Source organism: Triticum urartu, chromosome 2, assembly GCF_003073215.2.
Source record: "Triticum urartu cultivar G1812 chromosome 2, Tu2.1, whole genome shotgun sequence".
NCBI classification, from domain to species: domain Eukaryota; kingdom Viridiplantae; phylum Streptophyta; class Magnoliopsida; order Poales; family Poaceae; genus Triticum; species Triticum urartu.
Genome location: NC_053023.1, coordinates 517,132,366 through 517,148,401, shown reverse-complemented (window position 1 = coordinate 517,148,401; position 16,036 = coordinate 517,132,366).

Sequence of the window (16,036 nt, the reverse complement as noted above, 5' to 3'; positions counted from 1 at the left end):
TGCCAAGTTCAGCAAATGTGAGTTTTGGTTGAAGGAAGTTGGATTCCTCGGACACGTTATATCCGGAGAAGGTATAGCAGTAGATCCCACCAAGGTTGTCACTGTGACAAATTGGGAAGCACCAACAACAGTTGGAGAGATCCGGAGTTTTCTTGGACTTGCAGGATACCACCGGAGATTCATAGAGAATTTCTCAAAAATTGCGAAGCCTATGACGGAGTTGTTGAAGAAGGATACCAAGTTCAAATGGACTGAGGAATGTGAGGCCAGTTTCCAGGAGTTGAAGAAACGTTTGGTTACCTCGCCAGTGTTGATTCTGCCAGATCAGCGCAAGGATTACGAAGTATATTGCGACGCTTCACGTCGAGGACTTGGAGCAGTGCTTATGCAGGAGGGAAGAGTTGTTTTGTATGCTTCACGACAGCTGAAACCTCATGAGTTGAATTATGCCACGCATGATTTGGAGTTAGCAGCCGTAGTGCATGCATTGAAGACTTGGAGACATTTTCTTATTGGGAACCATTGTGAAGTATACACGGATCACAAGAGTTTGAAGTATATTTTCACGCAGAAGGAGCAAAATCTCAGGCAAAGGAGATGGTTGGAGCTCATCAAGGATTATGATATGAGATTGCATTATCATCCCGGAAAGGCTAACATAGTAGCTATTGGAAATATGCCCTAGAGGCAATAATAAAATGGTTATTATTATATTTCCTTGTTCACGATAATTATCTATTGTTCATGCTATAATTGTGTTATCCGGAAATCATAATACATGTGTGAATATATAGACCACAACATGTCCCTAGTAAGCCTCTAGTTGACTAGCTCGTTGATCAATAGATGGTTACAGTTTCCTGACCATGGACATTGGATGTCATTGATAACGGGATCACATCATTAGGAGAATGATGTGATGGACAAGACCCAATCCTAAGCATAGCACAAGATCGTGTAGTTCGTTTGCTAGAGCTTTTCTAAGTGTCAAGTATCATTTCCTTAGACCATGAGATTGTGCAACTCCTAGATACCGTAGGAGTTCTTTGGGTGTGCCAAACGTCACAACGTAACTGGGTGGCTATAAAGGTACACTACAGGTATCTCCGAAAGTGTCTGTTGGGTTGGCACGAATCGAGACTGGGATTTGTCACTCCGTATGACGGAGAGGTATCTCTGGGCCCACTCGGTAATGCATCATCATAATGAGCTCAGTGTGACTAAGTAGTTGGTAACGGGATGATGTGTTACGGAATGAGTAAAGTGACTTGCCAGTAATGAGATTGAACAAGGTATTGGGATACCAACGATTGAATCTCGGGCAAGTAACATACCGATCGACAAAGGGAATTGAATACGGGATTGATTGAATCCTCGACATCGTGGTTCATCCAATGAGATCATCGTGGAATATGTGGGAGCCAACATGGGTATCCAGATCCCGCTGTTGGTTATTGGTCGGAGAGTTGTCTCGGTCATGACTGCATGGTTCCCGAACCCGTAGGGTCTACACACTTAAGGTTCGGTGACGCTAGGGTTGTAGAGATATTAGTATGCGGTAACCCGAAAGTTGTTTGGAGTCCTGGATGAGATCTCGGACGTCATGAGGAGTTCCGGAATGGTCCGGAGGTAAAGATTTATATATAGGAAGACCAGTTTCGGCCACCGGGAAAGTTTCGGGGGTCACCGGTATTGTACCGGGACCACCGGAAGGGTCCCGGGGGTCCACCGGGTGGGGCCACCTATCCCTGAGGGCCCCATGGGCTGAAGTAGGAAGGGAACCAGCCCCTGGTGGGCTGGTGTGCCCCCCTTGGGCCTCCCCCTGCGCCTAGGGTTGGAAACCCTAGGGGTGGGGGGCGCCTCCACTTGGCTTGGGGGCCAAGCCACCCCTTGGCCGCCGCCCCCCATCTAGATGGGATCTAGAGGGGCCGGCTCCCCTGGCCCCTATATATAGTGGAGGAGAGGGAGGGCAGCCGCACCCAAGTCCCTGGCACCTCCCTCTCCCTCCGTGACACCTCTCCCTCTCGTTGGTGCTTGGCGAAGCCCTGCCGAGATCCCCCTGCTTCCACCACCACGCCGTCGTGCTGCTGGATCTCCATCAACCTCTCCTCTCCCCTTGCTGGATCAAGAAGGAGGAGACGTCTCTCCCAACCGTACATGTGTTGAACGTGGAGGTGCCGTCCGTTCGGCGCTCGGTCATCGGTGATTTGGATCACGACGAGTACGACTCCATCAACCCCGTTCTCTTGAACGCTTCCGCTCGCGATCTACAAGGGTATGTAGATGCACTCCTCTTCCCCTCGTTTCTAGATGACTCCATAGATTGATCTTGGTGATGCGTAATTTTTTTTTAAATTTCTACTACGTTCCCCAACAGTGGCATCATGAGCTGGTCTATGCGTAGTTTCTATGCACGAGTAGAACACAAGTTGTTGTGGGCATTGATTTTGTCAATTTACTTGCCGTTACTAGTCTTATCTTGATTCGGCGGCATCGTGGGATGAAGCGGCCCGGACCGACCTTACACGTACACTTACGTGAGACTGGTTCCACCGACTGACATCCACTAGTTGCATAAGGTGGCTAGCGGGTGTCTGTCTCTCCCACTTTAGTCGGATCGGATTCGATGAAAAGGGTCCTTATGAAGGGTAAATAGAAATTGGCATATCACGTTGTGGTTTTGGCGTAGGTAAGAAACGTTCTTTCTAGAAACCTATAGCAGCCACGTAAAAACTTGCAACAACAATTAGAGGACGTCTAACTTGTTTTTGCAGCATATGCCGTGTGATGTTATATGGCCAAAAGGATGTGATGAATGATATATGTGATGTATGAGATTGATCATGTTCTTGTAATAGGAATCACGACTTGCATGTCGATGAGTATGACAACCGGTAGGAGCCATAGGAGTTGTCTTAATTTATTTATGACCTGCGTGTCAACATAAACGTCATGTAATTACTTTACTTTATCGCTAACCATTAGCCATAGTAGTAGAAGTAATAGTTGACAAGACAACTTCATGAAGACACGATGATGGAGATCATGATGATGGAGATCATGGTGTCATGCCGGTGACGACGATGATCATGGCGCCCCGAAGATGGATATCAAAAGGAGCAAAATGATATTGGCCATATCATGTCACTATTTGATTGCATGTGATGTTTATCATGTTTTACATCTTATTTGCTTAGAACGACGGTAGCATAAATAAGATGATCCCTCGCAATAATTTCAAGAAAGTGTTCCCCCTAACTGTGCACCGTTGCTAAGGTCCGTTGTTCCGAAGCACCACGTGATGATCGGGTGTGATAGGTTCTAACGTTCGCATACAACGGGTGTAAGCCAGATTTACACACGCAATACACTTAGGTTGACTTGACAAGCCTGGCATGTACAGACATGGCCTCGGAACACGGAAGACCAAAAGGTCGAACATGAGTCGTATAGAAGATACGATCAACATGAAAATGTTCACCGATGATGACTAGTCCGTCTCAGGTGATGGTCGGACACGGCCTAGTTGACTCAGATCATGTATCACTTAGATGACTAGAGGGATGTCTATCTGAGTGGGAGTTCATTAATAATTTGATTAGATGAACTTAATTATCATGAACATACTATAAAATCTTTGCAATATGTCTTGTAGATCAAATGGTCCACGCTAATGTTGTCCTCAACTTCAACGCGTTCCTAGAGAAAACCAAGCTGAAAGACGATGGTAGCAACTATACGGACTGGGTCCGGAACTTGAGGATCATCCTCATAGCTGCCAAGAAAGCATATGTCCTTGAAGCACCGCTAGGTGAAGCACCACCCCCAGCAAACCGAGACGTTATGAACGCTTGGCAGTCCCGTGTTGATGATTACTCCCTGGTTCAGTGCGGCATGCTTTACAGCTTAGAACCGGGGCTCCAGAAGCGTTTTGAGCAACACGGAGCATATGAGATGTTCCAAGAGCTGAAAATGGTTTTCCAAGCTCATGCCCAGGTCGAGAGATATGAAGTCTCCGACAAGTTCTACAGTTGTAAGATGGAGGAGAATAGTTCCGTCAGCGAGCACATACTCAAAATCTCTGGGTTGCACAACCGCTTGTCTTAGCTGGGAGTTAATCTCCCGGATGATGCGGTCGTTGACAGAATCCTTCAGTCGCTCCCACCTAGCTACAAGAGCTTTGTGATGAACTTCAATATGCAGGGGATGGAAAAGACCATTCCTGAGGTATATTCGATGCTGAAATCAGTGGAGGTGGAAATCAAAAAGGAACATCAAGTGTTGATGGTGAATAAAACCACTAAGTTCAAGAAAGGAAAGGGTAAAAAGAACTTCAAGAAGGACGGCAAGGGGGTTGCTGCGCCCGGTAAGCAAGCTGCCGGGAAGAAGCCCAAGAATGGACCCAAGCCCGAGACTGAGTGTTTTTATTGCAAGGGAAGTGGTCACTGGAAGCGGAACTGCCCCAAGTACTTAGCGGACAAGAAGGTCGGCAACACCAAAGGTATATGTGATATACATGTTATTGATGTGTACCTTACCAGTACTCGCAGTAGCTCCTGGGTATTTGATACCGGTGCGGTTGCTCATATTTGTAACTCAAAACAGGAGCTGCGGAATAAGCGGAGACTGGCGAAGGACGAGGTGACAATGCACGTCGGGAATGGTTCCAAGGTCGATGTGATCGCCGTCGGCACGCTACCTCTACATTTACCTACAAGATTAGTTTTAAACCTCAATAATTGTTATTTAGTGCCATCTTTGAGCATGAACATTGTATCAGGATCTCGTTTAATACGAGATGGCTACTCATTTAAATCCGAGAATAATGGTTGTTCTATTTATATGAGAGATATGTTTTATGGTCATGCCCCGCTGGTCAATGGTTTATTCTTATTTAATCTCAAACGTGATGTTTCACATATTCATAGTGTGAATACCAAAAGATGTAAAGTTGATAATGATAGTCCCACATACTTGTGGCACTGCCACCTTGGTCACATTAGTGTCAAACGCATGAAGAAACTCCATGCAGATGGACTTTTGGAGTCTCTTGATTATGAATCATTTGACACGTGCGAACCATGCCTCATGGGCAAAATGACCAAGACTCCGTTCTCCGGAACAATGGAGCGAGCAACCAACTTATTGGAAATCATAGATACTGATGTGTGCGGTCCAATGAGTGTTGAGGCTCGCGGTGGCTATCGTTATGTTCTCACCCTCACTGATGACTTGAGTAGATATGGGTATGTCTACTTAATGAAACACAAGTCTGAGACCTTTGAAAAGTTCAAGGAATTTCAGAGTGAGGTTGAGAATCAACGTGACAGGAAAATCAAGTTCTTGCGATCAGATCGTGGGGGAGAATATTTGAGTCATGAATTTGGCACGCACTTAAGGAAATGTGGAATAGTTTCACAACTCACGCCGCCTAGAACACCTCAGCGTAATGGTGTGTCCGAACGTCGTAATCACACTCTATTGGATATGGTGCAATCTATGATGTCTCTTACCGATCTACCGCTGTCATTTTGGGGCTATGCTTTAGAGACTGTCGCATTCACTTTAAATAGGGCTCCGTCAAAATCCGTTGAGACGACACGGTATGAATTATGGTTTGGGAAGAAGCCTAAGCTGTCGTTTCTAAAAGTTTGGGGATGCGATGCTTATGTGAAGAAACTTCAACCTGAAAAGCTCGAACCCAAATCGGAAAAATGCGTCTTCATAGGATACCCTAAAGAAACTATTGGGTATACCTTCTACCTCAGATCCGAAGGCAAGATCTTTATTGCCAAGAATGGATCCTTTCTAGAGAAAGAGTTTCTCTCGAAAGAAGTAAGTGGGAGGAAAGTAGAACTTGATGAAGTATTGCCTCTTGAACCAGAGAGTGGCGCAACTCAAGAAAATGTTCCTGAGGTGCCTGCACCGACTAGAGAGGAAGTTAATGATGATGATCATGAAACTTCAGATCAAGTTGCTACCGAACTTCGTAGGTCCACAAGGACACGTTCCGCACCAGAGTGGTACGGCAACCCTGTCCTGGAAATCATGTTGTTAGACAATGGTGAACCTTTGAACTATGAAGAAGCGATGGCGGGCCCAGATTCCGACAAATGGCTGGAAGCCATGAAATCCGAGATAGGATCCATGTATGAAAACGAAGTATGGACTTTGACTGACTTGCCCGATGATCGGCGAGCCATAGAAAATAAATGGATCTTTAAGAAGAAGACAGACGCGGATGGTAATGTGACCATCTATAAAGCTCGGCTTGTCGCTAAGGGTTATCGACAAGTTCAAGGGGTTGACTACGATAAGACTTTCTCGCCCGTAGCGAAGCTGAAGTCCGTCCGAATCATGTTAGCAATCGCCGCATTCTATGATTATGAGATATGGCAAATGGATGTCAAAACGGCATTCCTTAATGGTTTCCTTAAGGAAGAATTGTATATGATGCAGCCGGAAGGTTTTGTCGATCCTAAGAATGCTGACAAGGTGTGCAAGCTCCAACGCTCAATCTATGGGCTGGTGCAAGCATCTCGAAGTTGGAACAATCGTTTTGATGAAATGATCAAAGCATTTGGGTTTACACAGACTTATGGAGAAGCCTGCGTTTACAAGAAAGTGAGTGGGAGCTCTGTAGCATTTCTCATATTGTATGTGGATGACATACTATTGATGGGAAATGATATAGAATTCTTGGAAAGCATAAAGGCCTACTTGAACAAGTGTTTTTCAATGAAGGATCTTGGAGAAGATGCTTACATATTAGGCATCAAGATCTATAGAGATAGATCGAGACGCCTCAGTAACGCCCCGAGACCGTTGCGCCAGGTGTCGTCCAGTTATTCGCCATCGTTGCCATGTCATTCGCTTGCGTGTTGCATTTTATCATGTCATCTTGTGCATTGCATCATCATGTTTTCGAAACTTATATTCGTCCGGGTTCTCCGTGTTCTCTCCGTTGTCCGTTCTGAGCCCAGACACACTTGCACGTGCCCGCGGCATGTCCGAAATATTATTTTATAAGTGGCCGGAAAATGTTCTCGGAATGGGTTGAAAGATGGCGTGCGGTCTTATTATAGTGTAGATAGACTGCCTGTCAAGTTTCATCGCGTTCGGAGTCCGTTTGACGCCCCAACGGATAACTATAGCGGCAGTATAGCCGGTCTAACGTCGGACGTTTTCGGTCTCCGAAAACTGTTGCCGGGCTTTCCCTCTCTTTCCTCTCTAGACCGTCTACACAGCCCACTACCTACCGTCAGGTCCAACCTAACCTCTCTCGTCAGCCCGCAGCCCCCCTCGCGCGCGTCCGAAAGTTGTCCCGAACCCGACCCGAACTGTCGCCACCGTTGTGTCCGGATCATCCCCAAACATCTACAAAACGTCTCCGTTTTGTTAATTGGGCCCCCTAACCTAATTATCCGGGTTTGTCCGATTATGATCGGATGGACCGAATAGCCCCTAAGCCTAGTCCACCTGCTATATATTCACCGGACCAAACTCTAGTCAAACCCTAATCCCTAGGGGATCTGTCCCTTCACCGCCGCCGGACCAACCCTCTCCTCGTTTTTCCTTCCTGTCCAACCACCAATCCTGTAGGAGCCCGAGCTCCTCTGCCCGCCGCCCCTCTCCTGGAGACGCGAGCGCCCAAGGCTCCAGCCGCCCGAGCACCAGCCAGCTTGCTGGAGCAGACCACCGGCTACCAGGACCGACCTCCCCTGCTCCTTTCTTCTTCCCTTCCTTCTCTCTGCCTGCTTTCCCTTCCCCGTTCTCAACTCTCTCTTTCTCTGTCTCATTTTGGACAGGGAACCGAAGGAGGCCGCCATGGCCTTGGAGTTTCACCACTGCCTCGTCGCCTGGATCCATTGCTTCGTCGCCGTCTAGGACCACCGCGAGCCGCCGCGGATCCGCTCCTTCCTCCACCCGTTTTCCTCGTCGCCGGCACCGACGTGGAGCCGCACTAAGACGCCGCCGCTGCTCTGCGTCCTGACAAGCAGAGGACGAGGCGCCCACTCGCCTGTGCTTCGCGTTGACCGCAGCCGTCGCCCTGCTTCACGAACGAGGCCGCCCCTCGTTGACTTGGTCCAGATCCAGCGAGCCGAGCCCAGCAGCCAGCCTGCCCAGTTCCTTCGCCTCACGCGGGCCTCCTTGCCTCTCCAAGGTCCAGCCTGCCGGCCTCTCTCCTCTCCACCGAACGGGCCAAGCCCATGGGTGAGCCTCACTGCTGCGCCCCCTCCCACTGATGGGCCAACCAGATCCGGCCCGAGATGTATTTTTTTCCGCAAAACGTTTTAGCTAATTTCCTGAGTACTACCCGTTTTGCAGAAAAGTCCCTGTTCTTCATGCATTTAATAACTCACCAACCATGCATCAAATGTAAAAACTTAATATATGAAACTTTCTTAGATTTTCATCTAGTTTCATAACATGTCATTTTCACCCATGTTTAAAATGTTTAAAATGATGTTTGTTTAAATTTGCTCCTATGCCATGCTAAAATGGTTTAATTCATAACTAAATAACCGTAGCTCCGTTTTTAACAAACTTTATATGTAAATGGGGTAAAATTTTGCCTAGTCTATCATGGTGACATTGTTTTGCATGCCTAACAACTCTAAAATATGGTTTAGGGCAGAACAGGACCTAACCTAATATATGCACATGAGGAGTTTTCAGACTTGTTGTTTTGTTGTTCCGGCCTCATTTAAACTTGCCTAGATAGGTAGTTTTCATTTGCTTCACCCTCTTGCCATGTTTAACAACATTTAATATTGTTGGGTACATAAACGAGATCGAACTAAATAACTTGAACATGGTGTTTCGTCAATATGCAGCGGAGTTGCATATTGAGCTCCACTTAATTTGTAGGATTGCTTGTGCACTTTGCCATGCCATGCCTCATTAAACCGGACATGCATCATACTTGGTTGTGCATCATGCCATGTTGATGTGATGGTTGTTTACTATGTTGTTTGCTCCTTTTCGGTGTTAGCTTCTTCGGGTTGGTTCCGACAACGTCGCGTTTGTGAGGACCCGTTTGACTTCGTCCGTTTATCTTCTTCATGGACTCATTCTTCTTCCTTACGGGTTTTCTGCCAAGATGACCATACCCTTGAAATCACTTCTATCTTTGCTTGCTAGTTGCTTGCTCTTTTGCTATGCCTATGCTGCGATACCTACCACTTGTTTATCATGCCTCCTATATTGTTGAACCAAGCCTCTAACCCACCTTGTCCTAGCAAACCGTTGATTGGCCATGTTACCGCTTTGCTCAGCCCCTCTTATAGCGTTGTTAGTTGCAGGTGAAGATTGAAGTTTGTTCCTTGTTGGAACATGGAGATGTTGTTCCTTGTGGGAACATGTTTACTTGTTGGGATATCACAATATATCTTATTTAATTAATGCATCTATATACTTGGTAAAGGGTGGAAGGCTCGGCCTTATGCCTGGTGTTTTGTTCCACTCTTGCCGCCCTAGTTTCCGTCATATCGGTGTTATGTTCCCGGATTTTGCGTTCCTTACGCGGTTGGGTTATAATGGGAACCCCTTGACAGTTCGCCTTGAATAAAACTCCTCCAGCAATGCCCAACCTTGGTTTTACCATTCGCCACCTAGCCTTTTCTTTCCCTTGGGTTCTGCAGACTCAAGGGTCATCTTTATTTTAACCCCCCGGGCCAGTGCTCCTCTGAGTGTTGGTCCAACCTGTCAGCTGCCGGTGGCCACCAGGGGTAACTCTGGGCTGGCCTACCCGTACCTAAGACAATCTGAGTGTGCCCTGAGAAAGAGATATGTGCATCTCCTATCGGGATTTGTCGGCACATTCGGGCGGTGTTGCTAGTTTAGTTTTACCTTGTCGAAATGTCTTGTAACCGGGATTCCGAGTCTGATCGGGTCTTCCCGCTAGAAGGAATATCCTTCGTTGACCGTGAGAGCTTGTCATGGGCTAAGTTGGGACACCCCTGCAGGGATTTGAACTTTCGAAAGCCATGCCCGCGGTTATGGGCAGATGGGAATTTGTTAACGTCCGGTTGTAGAAAACCTGAAGTTGACCTTAATTAAAATGGATCAACCGCGTGTGTAACCGTGATGGTCTCTTCTCGGCGGGGTCCGGGAAGTGAACACGGTGTTGGAGTTATGCTTGACGTAGGTTGTTCTAGGATCACTTCTTGATCATACTTTTATCGACCATGCTTTGCCTTCTCTTCTCGCTCTCTTTTGCGTATATTAGCCACCATATATGCTAGTCGCTTGCTGCAGTTCCACCTCATACCTTTTACCTTACCCATGAGCTTAAATAGTCTTGATCGCGAGGGTGCGAGATTGCTGAGTCCCCGTGACTCACATATACTTTCAAACCAGTTCGCAGGTGCCGATGAGTCCTTGCAGATGACGCAACCAATCTCAGAGGAGCTCGATGAAGATCTTGTCCTTTGTATTGTTTTGTTCTAGTTGATCAGTAGTGGAGCCCAGTTGGGGTCGATCGGGGACCTTTGTCGCATTTGGGGTTCTTCTTTTATTTTGGTTCCGTAGTCGGACCTTGATTGTATCTGGTTGATGTAATGCTTTATTCATGTAATTGTGTGAAGTGGTGATTGTAAGCCAACTATGTATCTTTTTCCCTTATGTATTACATGGGTTGTGTGAAGATTACCTCACTTGCGACATTGCTTTCAATGCGGTTATGCCTCTAAGTCGTGCTTCGACACGTGGGAGATATAGCCGCATCGAGGGCGTTACAAGTTGATAATCAGAGCCTTCCCCGACCTTAGGAGCCCCCACTGCTTGATCGTTTTTAGCAGCCGTTGTTGAGTCTAGAAAAAAATGTTTTGAGTCATTTAGGAATTATATATCGGAGAGTTTAGGAATTCTTTTTACTCCCCAGTCCCTTCATCGCTCTGGTAAGGCATCCTGACGTAGAGTTTTGACTCTTCTCTTCTCAAATTTCACTAAAAAAAATTAGGATCACACGGGTATCTTGGAATCGTTTCGATGGATTTGTGACGAGAACATTGTTCTTGGTGCCTCCTGTCATTTAGGGGTTGTGGCAGTGTCCCAGGGAGTTGAGCTCTGAGGTGTTGTCGTCACAATTTTATTGTTGCAGTTCTGGAATACCTGAGTTTAGTTTCGCCGACATAGAAAATCTCTTTTATGCAGTTGTTGGTGAGATAACCTCGACGCCACCCAGTACTGGGGCGGGAGTTCGGGAGTATTGCCATAACTTGTATAACGGATGCTTTTCGAAGGTTGAGGTAGACGATTTCCGAAGGTTTCTTGGTTATGTGTTGAAGGATGGATACAACTGGATGTAGGATTTGCTCGTTTTGGGTGAGATATTATGCTTCCCCTGTATCCCCAACACCTGATTGCATAACTGGAAAGTTTCGGGAGTTTATAAGTGGGAATTCAAGTAGCTCTTAGGATATCTTTCCGACGGATATATGATATGAAATTGGGGTTCGACGTCTAGTGGTCCGCCTATTCACGGTTGGTTTTACAGTGGTCTCGTTGTGTCTTAAAGAGTCCTTGGCTATGCCGACTCGGGGACGCTTCGTATGTCATGTGCACTGCCTTGTATATGATGGTGCTGTACGATCGAGCCCGTGTAGGTCCCACCATGAAAACTTCGGACGAAATCTCTATCATATGTTTGTTCCGGTTTAGTCTGCAAGCCAATCCTTTGTTTTGTTTTGAGTTGTGGTATTCAAGTTGCTTCAATGTCAAGTGTTGATTCCATACCTTCCCCAAATGGTGTTCTCATACTCCGATGTGAATACTAATCCTTCTGGATAATCGAGATTGTCTTGCCAATCCTTTTCAACCGGTGTGTCTCTCTTCAAGTGGATCCGATCATTTCAACATCAGCAAGATCAATTATCATTTCTTCTCAACGGTGTTCGTTTCGTTCTCAACGGTGTTTTCCCACCCTCCCTCCCCTTGTTTCTTCAAGGACTCAGATTTCTTCTTCAAGTATCCATTTTATTGATTGGAAGTCTCTCCATGTTTTCCGTCAATGTCCTTATCCGGTGATTCTCATGAAGATCCTAACGGAACCTCAAGTTCGTCATTCTTCATTCTTTTCTTCTCCGGTGGACTCAATTCAAGCTTTGGTATTGAGCATAGTCTTTTCTTTTTGCCCAATGCTTTTCTTATGCCGGTGCACCTCATAATCATTCCCTACTTGCTATTCATTTGTTCTGGAGTGCTCAAGATATCCCGAAGATTCGTGTTTCCACTCTGCTTTCGTTCAAGCTCTTTCGAGGATGTTATCTCATTCAAGTCATTTAATTCAACCGGTGCATTCTCCTTTTCAAGTAATCTTTTCAACGGTGTATCTTTTGAGTGGGCCCTAACCCACAGGTCTTTTTCCAGGATCTTACCTGACTCTTCTTATTTTCCCGGAGCTATCCAAATTTCTTTTCGAAGTGTGACGTAAGAATGAATTTTCATCAGTCAGAGGGTTTCTCTAAGATCTTTCAAATTCTTTTCATCGTTGGCTCAACCTCTTCGTTTTGATTCTTCCGGAGTGCCTAAATAATTCATGGTGGTGTTTCTCATCGTCATTCTCTGCATTTGAAGACCGAAGAAGAGTTTCTCTTAAATCTTGCTCCATTCTTTTCAAGATTCATGGTTCTAGCTTGATGTCTTCCTCTCATAATTGTTTTCTTTGTGACTATTCTTTTCACCCATCCGGTGCAAATTTAGGAGTCTTTTCAGTTTGATTCTCCGGAGGCCATCATCTCATTATTATTCATTCCAGCTTTCAGCTCTCGTTCTCCAAATCTTACCGGTGCATCATTCAAGTGATCTCTAATCAGTTCATGATCCCTTCGTTCTCATGTATCAAATTCCCTCAAGTATCTTCATTCGTTCTTTAATTCCTTCTTCCTGGTGTTTCTTTACCTTTTCTTCAATCGTTCTCAATTCTTACGGTGGTTCGTTCAAGATCTCTTTCCTTGGTTATCATATCAATTTGTTCGTTGTTTCATTCTACCGGTGGATCGTTGAAGACCTTCCCAAGTTTATGTTATATCTCTCTTAATCCTTGATACGAGAATAAGTAGTGTGTCAAATCCATTGATTGTCATCAATTTAATTGGTGAAGGATAAGCATAATGCAATTCTTATTCTTGTTTCATCCAAATGATTAATTCCCTATTCCGGAGGCTCATCAAATTCTTGATCTCAATTGTTCATCTTCTCTTTTCCCAGAGTTCCAACCTTTTTTTTCAACTATTTCATCACGGAGATCCATCTAAGTCATTATAAGGTTTCACCTTGTGTTTCCAACTTCTCTTTATTTTCGTTATTATCTTTGTTTACCGGAGTTCTTCATGGAGGCTCTACATGATGGTTCATCAAGGACTTAATTCCTTCTCGAAGTGTTCATCGAGATTCTTTTTCAGACGAGCTCATGTATTCTCCATCTTTCATTCCAAAGTGCAATTCGTTCTACCTTATCTTTTGAGGTGGTGTTACGTCATTTTTGACAATTGTTTGGTGTTTCATGATTCACAAGTTGTCAGGAATGAGATATTTAAATCCATCATTTTCAATTCGTTCATGAGATCCTTTACAACCCATCAATCTATTCATTGGAATTATCTTGGCTTATATTTGACCTAAACCTTTCCCTGAGGATTGTTGCTATTTATGGTGCTTATAAATGACCCAAGTTCTTCATTTATCCTCTCGGTGAGATAAGTTTCTCGTCTCCTTGTTCTTATCAATCCAATTTTTTCCCGTGAGTGGCAGGTTGTCACCTCATAATTTGAGATGTATTCCATAAGACCATATCAAGGTTATTCTTTTCATTGTTGGTGTTCCAACAACTCCGCTCGACCCGTCTCCTCAGGATGCCTTATCAAGCTCTCTTGTGGCATAAGATGGCACTTTCTTCACAATTCTCCTATTTCAATTATCTATCTTCTATTCTTTCGTTCCGGAGGCACTTTGATGTTGTTCTTTTCAACCTTCATCTTGTGTTGTCTAAGATCATGTCCCTTTCGTGCTTATCCTTTCAACCGGAGTGTTGTGTCCCTTTGCTCAAGCTCTTTCATTTTATCAAGTTTTTCATCTCTTTTAAACCAGAGTGCTATCCGAGATCTTTCTTACCCCTTGTTCCATTCATTCAATAGTTCCGGAGGCAGTATGTTGTTGATCTCATCAAGCATCCTATCATCTTGTCAAGTTCTTGTTAATTCCTTCCATTTGCAGTCGGAGTGCTGTCCAAATTATATCATTCTTAATCCTTCTCTATCTTGTTTTAACCGGAGTGGTTTCAATATATATCTTGCCTTTCAACCTCAAGGTTTTTTGCAATGTTCTTTGTTCCTCTCTTCTAACGGAGTGTTTTCAACTTCGTTCATCTCAGTTGTATTCTTTGCTCGAAATTGTTCAACCTCGCAAGGTTCTTTGGTTTCACTCATTGGTAAAAGAAGCAACTTAGTTTTACCTCTTCTCGTTCTCTTCCGTTTTCCCCTCCGTCGCCATTCTAGATCTCGGGACGAGATCCTCTCGTAGTGGTGGAGTGTTGTAACGCCCCAAGACCGTTGCGCCAGGTGTCATCCAGTTATTCGCCGTCGTTGCCATGTCATTCGCTTGCGTGTTGCATTTTATCATGTCATCTTGTGCATTGCATCATCATGTTTTCGACACTTGCATTCGTCCGGGTTCTCTGTGTTCTCTCCGTTGTCCGTTCTGAGCCCAGACACACTTGCACGTGCCCGCGGCATGTACGAAATATTATTTTATAAGTGGCCGGAAAATGTTCTCGGAATGGGTTGAAAGTTGGCGTGCGGTCTTATTATAGTGTAGATAGACCGCCTGTGAAGTTTCATCGCGTTCGGAGTCCGTTTGACGCCCCAACGGATAACTATAGCGGCAATATAGCCGGTCTAACGTCGGACGTTTTCGGTCTCCGAAAACTGTTGCCGGGCTTTCCCTCTCTTTCCTCTCTAGACCGTCTACACAGCCCACTACCTACCGTCAGGTCCAACCTAACCTCTCTCGTCAGCCCGCAGCCCCCCTCGCGCGCGTCCGAAAGTTGTCCCGAACCCGACCCAGACTGTCGCCACCGTTGTGTCCGGATCATCCCCAAACATCTACAAAACGTCTCCGTTTTGTTAATTGGGCCCCCTAACCTAATTATCTGGGTTTGTCCGATTATGATCGGATGGACCGAATAGCCCCTAAGCCTAGTCCACCTGCTATATATTCACCGGACCAAACTCTAACCAAACCCTAATCCCTAGGGGATCTGTCCCTTCACCGCCGCCAGACCAACCCTCTCCTCGTTTTTCCTTCCTGTCCAACCACCAATCCTGTAGGAGCCCGAGCTCCTCTGCCCGTCGCCCCTCTCCTGGAGCCGCGAGCGCCCAAGGCTCCAGCCGCCCGAGCACCGGCCAGCTCGCTGGAGCAGACCAACGGCTACCAGGACCGACCTCCCCTGCTCCTTTCTTCTTCCCTTCCTTCTCTCTGCCTGCTTTCCCTTCCCCGTTCTCAACTATCTCTTTCTCTGTCTCGTTTTGGACAGGGAACCGAAGGAGGCCGCCATGGCCTTGGAGTTTCGCCACCGCCTCGCCGCCTGGATCCATTGCTTCGTCGCCGTCCAGGACCACCGCGAGCCGCCGCGGATCCGCTCCTTCCTCCACCCGTTTTCCTCGTCGCCGGCACCAACGTGGAGCCGCACTAAGACGTCACCGCTGCTCTGCGTCCTGACAAGCAGAGGACGAGGTGCCCGCTCGCCTGCGCTTCACGTTGACCGCAGCCGTCGCCTTGCTTCCCGAACGAGGCCGCCCCTCGTTGACTTGGTCCAGATCCAGCGAGCCGAGCCCAGCAGCCGGCCTGCCCAGTTCCTTCGCCTCGCGCGGGCCTCCTTGCCTCTCCAAGGCCCAGCCTGCCGGCCTCTCTCATCTCCACCGAACGGGCCAAGCCCATGGGTGAGCCTCACTGCTGCGCCCCCTCCCACTGATGGGCCAACCAGATTCGGCCCGAGATGTATTTTTTTTCCGCAGAACGTTTTAGCTAATTTCCT